Below are 6,201 nucleotides of genomic sequence, written 5' to 3' on the forward strand. Positions count from 1 at the left end.
ACATAAAAATAAAATAAATTAACTGAACCATAAATATATAAAATAAAATTTATATTAAACAAATATATAAATAAACAAATTTCTAAAAAATAAATTAAAATGTAAATATTTAAAAAACAAAAATAAAACAAAAATGGTGTCGCTGCCCATAGCGACCCCAGTTTTTAATTTTTTTTATTTTTTTTTTAATTACATTTTTTTCGCCCTGTTTTTTTTTTAAATTAAATTATAAAAATATTATTAATACACTTAAACAATAAATAATTTTCCCCAGTTTTTTAAAAAATTAACATATTTATAAAATAATTTTATTTAAATTATTTACTTTGTGTACTTTTAATTAAAATATAAAAATGAAAAATTAAAAATAAAATGTGATTATTTAAAATTAAGTTTTTTAAATGAAATGCTAATATTTAAAAAAATAAATAATAAATGGTGTCGCTGCCCATAGCGACACCTATTTAATATTTGAAAAATAAATAATTTTCCCCAATTTTTTAAAAAATTAACATATTTATAAAATAATTTTATTTAAATTATTTACTTTGAGTACTTTTAATTAAAATATAAAAATTAAAAATTAAAAATAAAACGTGATTATTTAAAATTAAGTTTTTTAAATGAAATGCTAATATTTTAAAAAATAAATAATAAATGGTGTCGTTGCCCATAGCGACACCTATTTAATATTTTAAAAATAAATAATTTTCCCTAGTTTTTTAAAAAATTAACATATTTATAAAATAATTTTATTTAAATTATTTACTTTGTGTACTTTTAATTAAAATATAAAAATGAAAAATGAAAATAAAACGTGATTATTTTGCAAAAATCAAAAATACAAAATGCTTGGTGCTATGGCTCATAGCGACACCAAGTCGCTATGACCCATAGCGCCTTTCTTTAAAAATTCTTATAATTTTATTTAACATTACATTTGTAAAAAATTTAATTTAATTTTTATAAATATATAATAAATATTTCAGTTTATTATTTTTATTTTACATTTATATTATTTTTGTTTTTTTTATTATTTTCTTACACAGTGTCACTATAGGCTACATTATTTTTTTTAGTCCATCAATTGTGCTGGCCCAGCCTATAGTGACACTATTGTGGCTCATTCCAGCCCAACCTAAACAAAAAAAAAGGTCACGTGTCATGGGTGTCGCTATGACCGTTGTAAACAGTCCCAAAAGCGTAATTAGTTACAAAACAGCCCCATTTACGTAATATGTTTCTAAAATAGCCTTTACTATGGTCAAAAAGCCAAGTTGAAATGTAAGACATCATCAAAATGCCTACAAATACTGTATTTATACAATAATTACTTTAGTAGAATGATTGAAAATGGAGTAAAAGCTTATTTAAAATGAATTTTTTTTTATCATACAATAAGCTTTTGTTACTTTTCTTTTTTGGTAATTACTGTTTAGAGTGTTCATTAATTAAAAAAATGTTATTTATGTGGAAAGCAATGCCTTATATGATTAGATCACATTTAAGAAAATGTTACCCATCGTAAAGAAAATAATATTTAATTTCAACCACAATTTTGAAGTACGGTTGTAGATAAATAGCAGGGTTGCTAGATGAGATTGGGTCTGTGGCGGTTCGTAACTCCGCAGACTTTGCGGATAATAGGCCTATTTTTTTAAAGTTTTTATGATTATATTTAATTTTTGAGTTTGGTTCGTGAAGTTTGCAGATTTGGCAAATTTAATTCGCGGGTTACGGATTAGTCTGCGAACTTCACTAATTAATATTTTTAGATATTAAGACTTTAATATTAAGTTGTATATTTAATCTTTTAAATTATTATGACACTAAAACTATATTTAGTTGGTATGTATTTGTCATTTGGATTATTTTTATGACATTTTGATGTTTTTATTATTGAAAATTTGATACTATTATATAACTATTTGTAATTATTTTTATTTTAACATTTTAATATTTAGTATTTTAAATCATTTTAACTATTGATAAACTTTAGTAGGATGAAATTTAGCTTATAAATAAACAGATTTTTTCTTTCTAATTTTATGTATTTTTATTTTTAAAAAATACATTTTTTTGAATCATTATTTAAATCTGTGGACCGATCCATTTATCTGTGGATTTTGTCGAGCTGGATATGAGCTTGAAAAATAAGTCCATTTATTTTATAGGCTAACTTATCCAGCCCATCTAAAATGCAGGGTTTTATGGGTCGGGCCTTAAACGGATCAGACTAGTTCGTATACCCACCCCTAATGAATAGAGTAAAAGGTAATGGGGAAAAGAAAAATAGATAAATAAAAATGAATAAGAAATGAAGTGAAATTTAGTGTTTGATTTAAGAGAAATTAATAAAAAGAAATAATAAGTATTTATGTTTGGTAGGATGGAAAGAAATAAGTGAAAATAAATATATGAAAAAAAAAATAAGTAAATAGAAATAAATAAAAACATTTGATTGAAGACAAAATAAAAAACAAAAAGAAAAATACTTATAAAATTAATTGTATTTATTTTTATTTTAATCAATTACAAAACAACACCCGAAGATTTAACTTCAACAAATATATGTTGTTGGTCTATTTCTCATGTGAAATTGAAATTTAATCAATTAAATTTTACATAACAATCTTTTTCTGTCATTTTTTCTTGGTTGAACAACTAAATAAGAAATAGTGAATCCTACCACCTTTTATTTCTCCTCTCTTATCTCATTTTCACTAAATACATTCACTTTTTATTTATCATCTTTCCCACTTATTTCTCATTCATTTCATACTCACCAAACACAACTTAGTTTTTGTGAGAGATTTCAATTCGTGTTCTTATATAAGCACTCTAGCTTCTCATATTTCTTGTTTTTGCCTTTTTGATTACTCCTATTTAGAAACAACATTCAGGGCTGCCCTAGCTATATTGGATAACTTCAGAAAAATTTATAAATATGAAACATAAAGATCATTAAATAGGAACGTGATTACTATTTAAGTTTTCTAATCAAATGTTGCTTGGCTTTTAACTTCCCATTGGTTTTCAAATATTAAAAGGAACTTCTAAGTTCAATCTTTAAAAATATATGTAGTAATAAAAGAAAAAAAAATTTAATTTACAAAGAAAAAAAATGAACACGCCCAGTGGGACTCGAACCCACAATCGCCTGATTAGAAGTCAGGCGCCTTATCCATTAGGCCATGGGCGCTCTTTGATTGTTGAATGGTTTCTTTTTTCTAATATTTATATTTTAAAAAGTACGAACTATTCACAATATTTTAATTAAAAATGTACATATATTTGCATTTACGGCTGCATATATAGTATGCTTTTGCTAATAAATTAAGCAGGCATTTTTAAAACTTGCTTCGTAATTAAGATCGGATAAGAATGAATAAAATAATAATATAGGATAATAATACAAAGACTTAAACATGTTTTTAATTTTTTCGTAAATTTTGAAGTTGGTCTTGTAATTTTTTTTCATTATTATAAAATTTGTAAATATTATTTTTAGTTCTTATAAGATATTTTTGATTCTAGTAAAATGAGTATATTTTTATTTTGCTTTATGTAAAATACTTTTTTTTCATTCCTTTAAAATATAAATATAATATTTTTTTACTCTAATTATGATTTTATGATAGACAAATAATATTTTATTTAAAGACTTCTAAAAATTTAGAAATGACACATACTAACATGGATAAATCTATCATGATTATTAGACTTTTTAATAAATAAATAAGTAGTTTAAGATAATTATATAATAATAATGACTAAAAATAATAATTTTAAATTTATAAAAATGAAAAACAAAGAAAAAATTATACAAGAATCAAAATCAAAACTTATTTATTTTATAGAGACTAAAAACATATTTAAACATAATAGAAAAATAAAAAACTCTTAAGCATGTAGTGTTTGATGCATATGCTATAACGATGACTGCTATTTTAATAGTATATTTATATATATTAAATAATCAATAATACATATAAGCTAAAAATATAAAAATAATTCTAAATTCATGCATTAATCATTTTTTATAATAAAAGTTCATAGTACTTAAATAAAACATAACATAAAATGTCTAAAGAAAAAATAGAATTGAAGAAGATGAAGTCCAAGAATATGTTTGAATGGAGAAAAGGAAGACAAATAGAGATAGAACAGAAACAAAGTAGATGCATGAAGAGAGAGCCCGAGAAGAGGAATGAGAGAGTTTAGAAAAGACTAGAGTCAACTCTTGAAAAGACTAGCTAGGACTGTGCTTGTTGTTCACACGAAGAGAGTCCAAGAAGAGGGAGAAGACACTTATGAGGTATTTTCAAAAAAATTTAAATCATAGATTTGCTGCATTGTAAAAATCGATGTGCTACTTTGTTGTGTTGCACTTGCTCCAACCGCTATTTGAAATTTGCTCTACTCTAGGATCAATGTAGCGACACATAACCATTTCACTAAATTGCAATATATTAGCAGCCACTGTGACCACTATTGACAACTATGTATGATATAACTCTTAAGAAACCCACAATTATTGTTAGAGGTAAAGCTCCTCCCTTAATTATTTTCTTTTCTTTTTTTTTTTTTTTTGCATTTTTCTCTTTCTCTCGTTTTTTCAACCTTCTTTTCACATCTTATCCTTTATCTCTTCCCAGAAACTGACCAACCTACAATTGAAGCATTTCATTATTTCATGTTGATGAGCATACTACGTCTTTTTCTTATTAATTTGCTTGAGAACTAACTCCAATACCTTATCATTATGTGATCTAGAAAAGAAACTAAATGGAAGCTTCTATGTTTAAAAATAATTTCATTAATTCTATAGTAACATAGTGACCAAAGAATTCTCACTACAACAAAATTTCTATATAGTGACACACACCCTATAATGACATTATATATGTTACTAAAAATTATTTTTACCCACAAAATAACTACAATATATGTTGACATATTATTAAAAAGTGTGAGTATAGACTATAGTGACATACAAAATATATTGTTAAATATCATTCAAAATCAACACTAAAATTATGTGTAACTATATGTCAAATAGATATATACCTATATATATTGTACCTATAGTGACACTTTTTGTATGTTATTATATGTAACATTTCTTATAGTGTCTAAATCAAACTAGTATCCATACTTATTTTGTTTTTTTATTCTTAACCAAACATCTATGATTAAGTGATGAGACATTGCATCATTACTCATCACCATGTATTAACTTCCAATCATGCATTAAAAAAATTTCCAACTAACATCCCAATTAAGAAATTAGCTAATGCTAAACTCAATAGTTTTTGTAATCCCAATTCATTGTTAAAGCAATTAGAATTTTAAGATTTAATCTTTCTTTAATAATACATTACCACTTGAAAACCTTGTGCTAGAGTTGCAAAGAAAAATGCTAAATAGCGACCGAAATTAGCGACCGAAATTTTTCGGTCGCTATTTTGCGACCGAATTAGCGACCGAAATTTTTCGGTCGCTATTTTGCGACCGAAATAGCGACTGATTAAAATAGCAACCGATTTAGCGACCGAAATTTTTTGGTCGCTATTTTGCGACCGAATTAGCGACGGATTTGGGTGGTAGCTAGAAAATCGGTCGCTAAATCGGTCGCTATTTAATTGTGTTTTATGAAAGCATGATCTGCAACGGAATTAGCGACCGATTTTGAATAAATATCAAAAAAAATTGCGACCGATTTTATTTCGGTCGCTAATCCTAAACTTTTGAATATTTTAGCGACCGAATTAAAATCAGTAGCTAAAACTTTTTTTTTTTTTTTTATCATTCAAATGTCAATTGATGTGGCAATTTTTATTAAAATGTCAAAGCTAGGATTCGAACTATGGACATGGAGATTATGGGCCACGCATGGTACCGCTGTGCCACTTTAATTTCTTTGTAAAATATTAAAAGTAATATATATACATAATATAATATCTTTTCTAAACTTTGAAAAATCCTCAACATTATATTAGATATTTTTTAATTTAATATTAAATATCTTTTAATTAAAAAATATAATAAATCAAATCTAAAATCTGTAATAATTTATTTGATACAAATATTTAATATGAAATTATTTATTATAAATTTAGTTATGATTTTTATAATCTTTTAATTTAATACTGGATTTCTTTTGATTATAATATTTTAATATATTTTATTTGAAATATC

At 24.5% G+C, this 6,201-nt stretch overlaps 1 non-coding gene across 1 annotated transcript; it reads right to left on the minus strand.

Moving 5' to 3' along the window:
* Positions 1-3,129: 3,129 nt before the first annotated feature.
* TRNAR-UCU (transfer RNA arginine (anticodon UCU)) lies at positions 3,130-3,202 on the minus strand. Its single transcript has one exon. It is a non-coding gene; the product is annotated as a tRNA-Arg (tRNA).
* Positions 3,203-6,201: the final 2,999 nt, after the last annotated feature.

The sequence above is a fragment of the Cajanus cajan genome, chromosome 1 (genome assembly GCF_000230855.2).
Source record: "Cajanus cajan strain Asha chromosome 1, NIPB_CcT2T_4, whole genome shotgun sequence".
NCBI classification, from domain to species: Eukaryota; Viridiplantae; Streptophyta; class Magnoliopsida; order Fabales; family Fabaceae; genus Cajanus; species Cajanus cajan.